This window comes from Schistocerca gregaria, chromosome 6, assembly GCF_023897955.1.
Source record: "Schistocerca gregaria isolate iqSchGreg1 chromosome 6, iqSchGreg1.2, whole genome shotgun sequence".
Taxonomy (NCBI): Eukaryota; Metazoa; Arthropoda; class Insecta; order Orthoptera; family Acrididae; genus Schistocerca; species Schistocerca gregaria.
Window position 1 is genome coordinate 538,984,866 of NC_064925.1, and position 11,621 is coordinate 538,996,486.

An 11,621-nucleotide genomic window follows, 5' to 3' on the forward strand; every position below is an offset into this window, starting at 1 on the left:
ACGCCACGTTTTTGCACCATTACAGAGGAACGTTGTAGACACCGTTGAGCTAAATTTCAAACATTGCAGTGGGAGATGGATAGGAGCTTTCGAAAAAGCGATCCTTTGATTATATTGCACAGTGAAGTTTTTGCTTGGTTTTAGTTCGATAAGAAAAGAGATTGCGCCTTTTATGCTAGAATACCGCGTAAGTGTCTTAGTGTGTAATGTGTCAGGCAAATCCAACACCTTCCATGAAAACCCTGACATGATAAGCAAATCTGGCAGTATGTCACATAGCTCCGAATAAATCCTGACATCAAATTAACCAAAGTAATACGATCAACGAGTGAGCAAATGGAATATCACAGACTAACACAAGAACGCCTAAATGCATGTCATACCTTCCCACCGTGAAACAGACGCAGTTCTGAGGCGAGAAACGGCAACAGAAGCCGAGAGCAGAATCGTGTAGGCTAGGAGGCGCTACGATAAGGGACGAACACCCACGTCGCCAGCCGACGGCCAAAACCACCCCCAAACCCATGTTAAAAGATAGAGCCCTCCAGAAGAACAGTATAGATCTTACGATAACACTAAAAGGGCCACACCCGCTGCAAGTTTTAGCGTGAGACTTTTTCACGTGTTTGTGACGTAGCAAACATTAAAAACGTTGCCCCACCACGAAATGCATAACGTTTCTCATTGGATAGACAGAAGTTTTGTAGACGGAGCTTAAGGTTAACATTGAGACCCTGATTGGTCAGTTGATAACACAGCCAGATAGCTTTTCTAAAACCAACTTCGGTAAATTGTAGTAAAGAGAAGTTAGGAGAGAATTGCTTCCGAGACGGCGAGGTGTGGAGCTGTGCCATCCGCCGCCCGCTGACGCTGCCTAACCAACGACAACGTAATGAAAGCACGCAATGCCGTATAACAGCGCATAAAGCATCACTCAGAACTGCAGAAGTCTCATCTGTTACACCCCCTTTCTGCGTAATACTAGTGTCGATCGTCAATTAAATCTCATGGTGTTCACATTTGCTACTTGAAATAACAATCTGAAACACGATGATTTTTCTGTTAATTAATTATTGAGAAGCCACATCAGCCACTGTAATTTACGACAAGTTAGTTAGGTAATTAAAGACCATTGAGGGGCACTGTAGACAATTTTGATAGTTTTCTCTTTTATGAAACTTAACTTAAATCTAGATTATAGTTGGGATATGTCATAGGTCATCCTTCGATTCATTGTAGATCTTGGAAACCCATTCAGGGAATATTCGTTCATATTTTTGTTGAACGCAGTTGGTTTTTATCATCCTGTATTAAAATATTTCCTTTTATCAATAGTGCAATTTATAAACAATGTTCTGTGAGTAGAATAAAATTTCCAATGGTAAATTCAACTGCTTTTTCGACCTTATTTTACCAGCTAACTAAAAATAGGAAAGCGTTGAACCCCTTCCACTAAATTTAGTTAGTAATAAGATTCTTTTAGACTGAGTGCAGTGGAGCTGACGCTGAAATCATTAAGTATTTGATTATATCATCGCTAGTCTCACTGAACTCTTCTGAACTCTACATGTCATGTGTGGTCTGGCGTCTCCTTACCAGCACCAGGTCCCAGGTTCAAACTAGTCAATTCCCTAAAAAACACGCTCAGAGCGTCGTTGCGCGAAAGTGGTAGGGAGACACGACTTAGAACAAACAGACACCACGCAGAATATCACAAGTGCATATCAGAATGGGCTGTAACAAGACACCAAAGAAAGAAGGGGAGTAGGAATATTCACCGGGATACTGGACTGTGGAAGAGTATACGAGTACCAGGTATGTTGCATACTTTAAATGGTTGACATTTGAAGGAAGATAACTAATGTCACGAGATGACCGAAGCTTCGAAAAAACTGTAGTTATAGGAGGAATCCATGAATATTCAATTCCTAATATATTACTACACTCTGAAAGAAAAGCGATATATCAGCAAAACATTCTTTTTGACAGCAGTTCCTTCGTCCAGCATAAAGGCTATGTCCGCACAGTGCACTGCCAGGAACGGCTCGTTTGGTGAGATGTACTGTATTAACGATCGTCGCTGACATTAACATTTCGCACTATTTGCGTCATCTTTGTTATAACTTGAGTCGTGTAGGAGATGTTGAACGGCGTAGATTGCGTTTGACCTTCGTTGACAGTAGACAGATTTTGTTTGACAAACTAACATTCTTGACACTCACTAGCTTCAGAATCCGTCTTCGACTGGACGTGCTCTCGGGCAATATTTCACCTATATAACTACAGCGTAGTGTTAGCAAGAGTACATGTCTTCCCAATACGAGAAATTATACTTTTGTTCCAAGTAATTAAATTTGTTTGACATTATGCAAAAACACTTGAAAGCACACATTCAACTCATGATCTATGTGTAAAAGTAAAGCAGTGAAACGGCAGTCAGCAATACAAGGTGATACTTTGACAATGCCAGCCTCTCTCGCTGGCGAAATGTCAGAAAAATCAAGAGCCGAATGTCGGTGAAGAGCCTGAGACCGAAGTCAACAGGCAGTTTTTCAACAAGTGACTACGAAAGCCTTCACAATTTTGAACTGAAATAACCCTAGTTAGCGTAAGTAGCAATGTGAAACTATTTTCCGACGGCGCTGTAATGTGCGTGACAGAGTTTTTCTTTAGTTGATATGTAGAGAGATACAGGCCGACTTAAAATTTCTGTTAGCTTTGCTGAATAGAAGCTTGCCCTCAGTGAGGAGAAACGTGAATTAATACAAACGAGTAGGTAAAAATATCGTAATAATCGAATACAGTATTAGTGGTGTGCTGTTTGACGTAGTGACGTAGGTTAAATGTCTTGATTTAACGTTGCAAATTATGTATGGTACTTGTAGGGTTTATTGGCAGAACTCGACGAAAGTGTAGCTCGCCTATAAAGGTGACTGTGTGCAGAACACTTGTGCGATCCATTCTCAAGTACTGGGAGAGTATTTGGTGTCCCCACCAGGTCGGATTAAAGAAGGACATGGAAACATGTCGGAGGCGTGCTGCTATATTTATTACCGGTAGGTTCAGTCAAGGTGCAAGTTTCACGGAAATGTTAGGTGAAATCAGTTGGGAATTTCTGGAGGTAAGTTAGCGTTCTTTTCACGAAACATTATTGAAAAAGTTTAGAGATAGGTCCTGCTGCCACAAAATCAATAAAATCAATTTCTACCACTAGGCCTCCTAACTGATTATACTGAGGACAGCACTGTGGTGTCACCGCCAGACACCACTCTAGCTAGGTGGTAGCCTTTAAATCGGCCGCGGTACGTTAGTATACGTCGGACCCGCGTGACGCCACTATCAGTGATTGCAGACCGAGCGCCGCCACACTGCAGGTCTAGTCTAGACAGACTCCCTAGCACTCACCCCAGTTGTACAGCCGACTTTGCTAGCGATGGCTAACTGTCTTCATACGCTCTCATTTGCAGAGACGACAGTTCAGCATAGCCTTCGGCTACGTCATTTGCTACGACCTAGCAAGGCGCCATATTCAGTTACTTCAAGAATGTATTCTGAACAGGTAAGATTGTGAATCATGTACCATCAAGAGCGACGTTCATCATTAATGGATTAAAGTTAAGTATCGAACTAATTACGTCCGCTTTCTGAATTGTGATTCCTTGTCATGTTCCAGACCTCACGTCAGTATAGTTCTTCCCTCCTCACGCCAGTCTGCGTGAGCTAAAACGCGTGCGTTTCGGCCTCCTTTCGTAATACGGTGTTGGCTCTTCTGCCAACACAACAAGCACAGTCACACACTAGACTTTATATATAAAGAGGACATGAGCCTTTATGAGGTACAATTAAACTTCCTTATTCCTGTTGAAAGTGGAGAATGTCGTCTGAAACTTTATGGTTTATTACTTGGTCGTGCTATCTCTGCAAAACAGTTAATCGAACAGAGAATTTCTTGCACCAGAGACGAACACGGTTGTGCCTCACAACTGACAACTGGAGCGTTCGAGTAGACTACACATTGGGTGTCAATGATCAGCTGAACTAAGTGAACTGAGACACAATCGCGTATACAAACAGTAATCCAATACTGTAAAATGCTTTTTTATTTCAGTCTCTGATCACAATATGAATTGTTTGCACGATCACCAGTTTCAGTCTGTAATGACCATCCTCAGATCTTTTTTGCACCATCTCCTAAAGTGATACGGCCATTATGCCATTATGGCCGTATCACTTTAGGACATGGTGTAAAAAAGATCTGAAGATGGTCATTACAGACTGAAACCGGTCATCGTCTAATGAATTCATATTGTGATCAGAGACTGAAATAAAAAAACATTTTTACGACCGCGGTGGACACGCGGTTCTAGGCGCTGCAGTCCGGAACCGCGCGACTGCTACGGTCGCAGGTTCGAGTCCTGCCTCGGGCATGGATGTTTGTGATATCCTTAGGTTAGTTAGGTTTAGGTAGTTCTAAGTTATAGGGGACTGATGACCTCAGATGTTAAGTCCAATAGTGCTCAGAGCCATTTGAAACAAAAAAAGCATTTTAAGTGAAATGAACTATACTATATTATCAGAAACATTCGCAGGAACAACGGACGTAGCCTTTCAACAAGCAGATTTCCAACTGCATGTTTTGCACCGAAACTGTCAATTTTGTCATTTTAATTACAATGAAATGAACACTCTTAGCTGCTTACAGGCGTTGACAGGTGTCAACGGGGACAGATGAAAATGCGTGCCCCGACCGGAATTCGAACCGGGATCTCTTGCATGCATGGCAGACGCTGTAGCCATCTGAGCCACCGAGGACACTGAGGACAGCGCGACTGCAGGGATTTATCCCTGGCACGCCTCCCGCTATAGTTAAGGCTCACCGGCCACTTGACCATCTTCTTCTTCTGTGCGAATGCACAAACAGTGCCTGAACTCTTACGGGAATCGTCAACGCGCCGCGAGTAATGAGTATAATGGACGGGGGCACTACGAATGTAGTGCGGGACAATACGTTGAGAATGTGGGTTTCGCGGGAGGCGTGACAGAGATAAATCCCTGCAGTCGTGCTATCCTCTGTGTCCTCGGTGGCTCAGATGGATAGAGCGTCTGCCATGCAAGCAGGAGATCCTGGGTTCGAGTCCCAGTCGGGGCACACAATTTCATGTGTCCCCGTTGACGTATGTCAATGCCTGTAAGCAGCTAAGGGTGTTCATTTCGTTGTAATTTCATTCTAACGAGCTACATGGTCATAGTATAGGTCGTTTCAGGAAGAAATCAGAGTTTTCGGAGTTTAGCAGTGTTCTCACTTAAGGCCTAGCGCGCCTTCCAGACGACCGGTGCTCGCCGAGAGGCGCTAACCGACAGGACTGCCATTTGTTAAGGCGGGCGCGCGTCGTCGGCCCTTTATCTCTATCCGCGCCTACCTCCCCCCCCCCCCCCCCCCCTCTTTCCTCTTCCTTCCACCCTGTGTGGATGACTGATGAAGGTGCTGAACGCCAACGCATCCCAGAGAAACCGCTAAAGCGCGCCGCTGGGTTAGCTCTACAGGACCTGCGAGCTGCCACTCATGGCCTTCCTGTATTTTCTCCACTTCTTGAACACAATAAAATCCCACACAACAATTCGTTTCGAACAAAGTAATATGAAAACCTTTGTACAAACAACAACAAACACTTATGCGTTGATACGTGGTGACCACTGTCCACACCAAGATAGTGTGCGACCTTCTGGCATTACGGAAAAGTAAAGACGTAAATACAGTATAAGGTTATTATAAATGATGGAAGAGATTTCACAGATTTGCTGTAACTATATTAGACATATTGTCACAGGTCTTTGCACACATCCAGAGAACTCGAAAGTTTCATTCTATTCACATATTTCTACTGTGTCATATATTACTCCCCCACTGATTCTGCAGATACCAAGTCGACAATCAACTTCTCCCTTAGTTCAGTACAGCATTGCACTATCAACACGTTCAGTAGCGTTATTGATGCGAGCTCACAATACTGGTAGGTTCTATGGTAGAGGAGGCGTTAACACTGAACTTTGCACGTAACTCCACACACACAAAAAAATCGCATGGGTTGGGTGTATGTGCAGGGTATGACATCACCGGCTGATCATCAACTCCATCACGAATGATCCATTGGTATGTCAGTATGCTGTTTAAGAACTCACTACCTTCATGGTGGATGTGGAGTGTAGCACCTCCTGTTTATAGATGAAGGTCATACTGTTGGTCTCCAATTCTCCCATAATCCAATTTCACAGCATGTCCAGATACATGTGTCGGAATCGGTCTTTTCGCAAGAAAGAAACAGACCGTCAACTTTAAACTGTGAGGCTACACAGAACAAATTAACTTTCGTTGAGTCTCTAATGTACTGGACGATTGCGTGGGGATTCTGTGGATACCACATTCGCACATTGTACCTGTTCACTGTCCCATCCACAGAAGAGTTGCTTCATCACTGAAGATGAGTTTCTCTCAACATTCATCCTCTTCCTTAGGGTGTGGCAACTTTGCCGAAAATTCAAACCGTCTGGCTTGGTCGTAGGGAGTCAGGGCCTGTAGCAATTGCAAGCGATAGGTGTGGTGTCACCGCCAGACATCACACTTGCTAGGTGGTAGCCTTTAAATCGGCCGTGGTCCGGTAGTATACGTCGGACCCGCGTGTCGCCACTATCAGTGATTGCAGACCGAACGCAACCACACGGCAGGTCTAGAGACATTTCCTAGCACTCGCCCCAGTTGTACAGCCGACTTTGCTAGCGATGGTTCACTGCCTACTTACGTTTTCATTTGCCGAGAAGATAGTTTAGCATAGCTTTCAGCTACGTTATTTGCTACGACCTATCAAGGCGCCATTATCAGTTACTATTGATATTGTGAATCACGTACAGTCAAGAGCGACGTTCGTCATTAATGAATTAAAGTTAAGTATTCCACCAGCTACGTCCGTTGTTTCTAAATTCTAAATTCCTTGTCCTGTTTCAGACCTCATGCCAGCCTGCGTGAGCTAAAACGCGTGCATTTCGGCCTCCTCTAGTAACACGGTGTTGGGTCTCTGGCCAACCACGACAATAGGCTCCAGCTTCAGTTGTTTCCTTAACATCTTCCAAACAATTGGTTGTGGTATGTTCACTTTTCTGGTTGTTAAGTTCGTCGACTTCTGTGGGCTATGTGCGAAATTCGCCAGCACCGCGTTCAGCGGTTCTCCATGCACTGCAGATCGAGTCGTTGATTTCCCCTTGCAGAAGCACCCTGAAGCTTTAACGTCCACATACCATTGCCGAATACAGTTAGCAGGTGGTGGATCTTTGCTGAACTTAGTTCTGATGTATCCTTGCACTATTACGGCAGACAGACGTGACTGCATTTCAAGCACAACATACGCTCTCTCGGTGCCTGTGACCATCTTGTCAACTTGCTCGCTGCTGGGCTCTCGTGGCGGAAATCTGATGTGCTGTTTCAACGATGGAAATTTTTTTTAGTGTATCTTTGTGAATGTAGAGTTTAGTGCCGATATGTCAATTAATGTAGCAACAGTGAACTCATGAAACCGCTACTGTCATTTTTAATAACCTTGTATATGAGCGAGAAAAGAGACGACTGGAGGATCACTGTAGCGGTGATACGGCCCGCAAATGCAGAAGTCCACTGACATAAATGATTTTGACAAAATACAGTTTCGTATTGTCCAACACCTCATAAGGAGTCATGGGAACAGTAAAGGAGGTCGTCTGTTTTTGTGCTGCTGTCGAGGGGACCTATGAAAGCGGTTGAAGGATTGTGAAACCACGACTAGGCGACAAGTGTTGGAGGTGCACGCCTCGTGACAAAACAGGCAGCAACGTGTGACAGGATCACGAGCGCACTGGCGATTGCTAAAGGCCGGTGGTGGCTACGCACGACATCATTTGCTGAATTCACTCTTTTTTGTCGGGTCGGGTCAGTCGTGCACCTTCGGTGTAAAACGAAAACAGTAAACACAAAATTAATCCTTAACTATATTAAGCTAATATGAAAACTAGGAAATTATATACAAATACGTAAACTATTATCGAGGTGGTCGAATTCCAATAGCAATAGTTTAAATCAAATAAACGATTATTTAATGAATTTTAAAACTAAAAATCAATTAAAGAATAATTAAATACATGGTGCGAGCAGAGAGTTTAACACCGAAACAGGTGCCAGGAAATTTTATTTAACTGCACAGTAAACCACAAAACTTGACAGTAACTGTCACGTACGGAAGTGCAGACTCCCACTATCAATTACGCCGTAAATTAAAGTTTGTTATTCTGAATAATCACGGCGAAAAATATACGACAGTTCCATTACATACGTGTCTAAATTTCATATGCAGCAAATAATTACAGCTCACAATTGCATCAAAGCCCGTAAACTAAATTAATGTTCGTATGCACTCGGGTGACGAACGTCTACAGATAGACACATGTACATATACAGATGACGGTAGTTTCTGGTACACGAGATATAAAACACTAATGCATTGGCAAAACTATCATTTGTACTCAGGGGATTCATGTGAAAATGTTCGCGACAAGACTATGGTCGCACAACGGGAAATAACAGACTTCGGACGTGTGGTGGTAGTTGCAGCTAGAGGCATGGAAAGTACCATTTCGGAAATACAGGGTCTTTCAAAAATTACCGGTATATTTGAAACGGCAATACAAACTAAACGAGCAGCGATAGAAATACACCGTTTGTTGCAATATGCTTGGGACAACAGTACATTTTCAGGCAGACAAACTTTCGAAATTACAATTATTTACAATTGTCAACAACAGATGGCGCTGCGGTCTGGGAAACTCTATAGTACGATATTTTCCACATATCCACCATGCGCAGCAATAATATGGCGTAGTCTCTGAATGAAATTACTCGAAACCTTTGACAACGTGTCTGGCGGAATGGCTTCATATGCAGATGAGATGTACTGCTTCAGCTGTTCAATTGTTTCTGGATCCTGGCGGTACACCTGGTCTTTCAAGTGTCCCCACAGAAAGAAGTCACAGGGGTTCATGCCTGGCGAATAGGAAGGCCAATCCACGTCGCCTCCTGTATGTTTCGGATAGCCCAAAGCAATCACACGATCATCGAAATATTCATTCAGGAAATTAAAGACGTCGGCCGTGCGATGTGGCCGGGCACCATCTTACATAAACCACGAGGTGTTCGCAGTGTCGTCTAAGGCAGTTTGTACCGCCACAAATTCACGAAGAATGTCCAGATAGCGTGGTGCAGTAATCGTTTCGGATCTGAAAAATGGGCCAATGATTCCTTTGGAAGAAATGGCGGCCCAGACCAGTACTTTTTGAGGATGCAGGGACGATGGGACTGCAACATGGGGCTTTTCAGTTTCCCATATGCGCCAGTTCTGTTTATTGACGAAGCCGTCCAGGTAAAAGTAAGCTTCGTCAGTGAACCAAATGCTGCCCACATGCATATCGCCGTCATCAATCCTGTGCACTATATCGTTAGCGAATGTCTCTCGTGCAGCAATGGTAGTGGCGCTGAGGGGTTGCCGCGTTTGAATTTTGTATGGATAGAGGTGTAAACTCTGGCGCATGAGACGATACATGGACGTTGGCGTCATTTGGACCGCAGCTGCAACATGGCGAACGGAAACCCGAGGCCGCTGTCGGATCACCTGCTGCACTAGCTGCGCGTTGCCCTCTGTGGTTGCCGTATGTGGTCACCCTACCTTTCCAACACGTTCAGCCGTCACGTTCCCAGTCCGTTGAAATTTTTCAAACAGATTCTTTATTGTACCGCTTTTCGGTGCTTTGGTTACATTAAACCTCCGTTGAAAACTTCGTCTTGTTGCAACAACACTGTGTTCTAGGCGGTGGAATTCCAACACCAGAAAAATCCTCTGTTCTAAGGAATAAACCATGTTGTCCACAGCACACTTGCACGTTGTGAACAGCACACGCTTACAGCAGAAAGACGACGTACAGAATGGCGCACCCACAGACTGCGTTGTCTTCTATATCTTTCACATCACTTGCAGCGCCATCTGTTGTTGAAAATTGTAAGTACTGTAGTTTCGAAAGTTTGTCTGCCTGAAAATGTGCTGTTGTCCCAAGCATATTGCAACAAACGGTGTATTTCTATCGCTGCTCGTTTAGTTCTTATTGCCATTTCAAATACACCGGTCATTTTTGAAACACCCTGTACTTGTGGAATTCAAAATTCCCTACATTCACAGTGTCAAAAATGTGCCAAGAATACCAAATTTCAGACATTACCTCTCACCACGGACAAGGGACTGACCGACGGCCTTCACTTAACGATTGAGCAGCGACGTTTCCGTAAGATTGCAGACAAGCATCACTGCGTGAAATAACAGCAGAAATCAATGTCGGACGTATCAGTTAGGACAAAGCGGCGAAATATGGCGTTGGTCGGTTTTGGCAGCAGACGACCGACGTGAGTGCCTTCGCTAACAGCACAACATCGCCTGAAACGGCTCTCCAGGGCTCATGGCCCTACCAGTTGCACCCTAGGCGACTGGAAAATTGTGGCCTGGTCAGATGAGTCTCGATTTGAGTTCGGATGAGCTGATGTTAGGGTTCGAGTGCGGCGCAAATTTCAAGAAGCCATAGACCTAGGTTGTCAACAAGATACTGTGTAAGCTGGTGGTGGCCCCTTCAGACGGTGGTCGGCTTTTACTTGAAATGAAATGCGACCTCTGGTCCAACTGAATAAATCATTTACTGGAAATTATTACCTTCTGCTACCTGGAGACTATTTGCAACTTCATGTTCCCAAACTGCGATGGAATTTTTATGGATGGTATTGCATCTTGTCGCTTGGCCACAATTGTTCGCGATTAGTTTGAAGAACATTCTCCACAATTCCACCGAGTGATTTAGCCATCCAGATCGCCCGACATGAATCGCACAGAAGATTTATCGACGTAATGGAGCGGTCGATTGGTGCTCAAAGCCTTGCAATAGCGACACTCTCGTAACTGCGGACGGCTGTAGAGACAGCATGTCTCAGTATTTCTGCACGAAAGTTACGACGACTCGTTGAATCTATTTCGTGTTTTCACTTAAAAAATTCATAGGCATTACTTTTCAGCACGCCCTCATACAGAAATACCACGTGTAAGTATGGAGGGTTTATAGAATTGGCACATTTATGTATCAACTTTTAAGAAATTCATCTATAACATTTTGAACATGACTGCATTTCAGCAATAGTTACAGAATAGCATGTGAAGACGATAGCCAACCAGCTGTAATCAGTGGTGGTTTTCAGTTAACCTTAACAATTGTTTCACCGGATTCAAACACCTCTTCATCAGAAGGACAACGAACAATCTTCAAATTAGCAGTAAGCTGGTAAAGCGATCTAATATCCCCACGTTAAATGCGTCGGCTACTATCTGTATGACCATTTGTAAAAGTTAAGGCTCATAACATCTGTAAAATGAGTCGACAGGCAGCTCTTAACATTTTGTTTGATTGATTTAACTGCTGTGACAAGCCCATGATTTTAGTGGCCCTAACGTTTGCAGATGGATGTACAGATCGCTGCCGACACATTTCATGTGGGGTAGGTCGATCGCTTTACT

The 11,621-nt window shown here is 44.0% G+C and overlaps 1 non-coding gene across 1 annotated transcript; it reads left to right on the plus strand.

Moving 5' to 3' along the window:
* The first annotated feature begins 5,075 nt into the window (after nucleotides 1-5,075).
* Nucleotides 5,076-5,149, plus strand: Trnaa-ugc (transfer RNA alanine (anticodon UGC)). Its single transcript has one exon. It is a non-coding gene; the product is annotated as a tRNA-Ala (tRNA).
* Nucleotides 5,150-11,621: the final 6,472 nt, after the last annotated feature.